The sequence below is a fragment of the Lepidochelys kempii genome, chromosome 8, assembly GCF_965140265.1.
Source record: "Lepidochelys kempii isolate rLepKem1 chromosome 8, rLepKem1.hap2, whole genome shotgun sequence".
Taxonomy (NCBI): domain Eukaryota; kingdom Metazoa; phylum Chordata; order Testudines; family Cheloniidae; genus Lepidochelys; species Lepidochelys kempii.
In genome coordinates this window covers 70,776,285-70,777,558 of record NC_133263.1, presented here as the reverse complement: position 1 = coordinate 70,777,558, position 1,274 = coordinate 70,776,285, and positions in this window count along the sequence as shown.

Here is a 1,274-nt window from a genome sequence, read left to right as displayed (position 1 = left end):
GCTCTGGCTGGGATGATTTAGTTGGGGTTGGTTCTGCTTTCAGCAGGGGGTTGGACTAGATGACCTCCTGAGGTCTCTTCCAACCCTAATCTATGATTCTGTGTGACATCAGAATCAACTTCCTGCAATGTTTTAGTATTATTTTTACTTAAATTGTCAGTTCAAGCTATGCCACTAACTTATTAGATTTCTCCTAAGGCCCATTAATATAGGCATAACTGCATCCACCTTGAGTTGTACCAGTATAACTCTGCTGGTTTTTTAAAAAATCATACACCCCCCTTACTAACACAGTTGTACTAGTAGAAAAACTATTTGTACACAAGGGTTTAATTAACTTTAACCACGCATCCAAACCTATTATGAATATTTCCTATTCTGCTTAAACATCCTAATAGGTGTCTCAATCCCATTTTTTAATGTTATTTTGCCATTACTATTCCATTGCTCTTCTACCCCATGGATGGTGGAGTCTGCTGTCATAAGTGGTACTGGGGCAAAGTGGGTGAGAAAATACAGTATTTTTAATTGGACCAATTTGTGTTGGCGAGTGAGACAAGCTTTTGAGCTACACAGAGCTCTTCTTTGGGTAGGGTGATGCACCTGTATGCTGTCCCCAAATAAGTGTAGTAGTACTCCCTGCCTGTTGCACACAAATCAAGCTTTGTGGAAACCTGGATTGGCCCTATGGGGGAAAGGATATCATGTCATGACTGTCAGGACAAGGAGCACCCCACTGTGGCCTTGCCAACTCTTTTAAACAGACTAAAGACCCTGGAGCTGCTTTAGTCGGTCCTGGCTGATGGGTGTGGTGAGGATGAGGGACAACAAACTTCAGCGTTTGTGAGCTATGCTGGCCCAACACCTTCGGTTTATGATAATCTCATAATCTCAGCGTTTGTCTACACTACATTGCTTTTAGCAACAAGCTGTGTGGCTACAGCCGAGCCGGTAGGGCTGCAGGAGGGCGCAGGCCCAGTGCCTCGGGGGGGCCCCGTGACAGGGGCCCTCTGTGGTCCCAGCTTGGGGACTGTAACCCGCCTGGGCGTAGAGCGACAGGCAGGCCCTGCGGGGGCTGAGCGCCGTCCTTCCGCCCGGAAGCGGCGGCGGAGGAAGGGGGCGCCGGCGGGGAGCACCGCAGAGCTGGGAAACTCCAGCGGCGGGCGGTGTGGGAGAGCCCCCCACCCGCCGTCAGGCGTTCCCGCCCGGCTGCCTCATTCCAGCTCGTGAGGAGGCGGGGTATCCGTGCCCACGTGCCCCCGCGCAGCCAATCG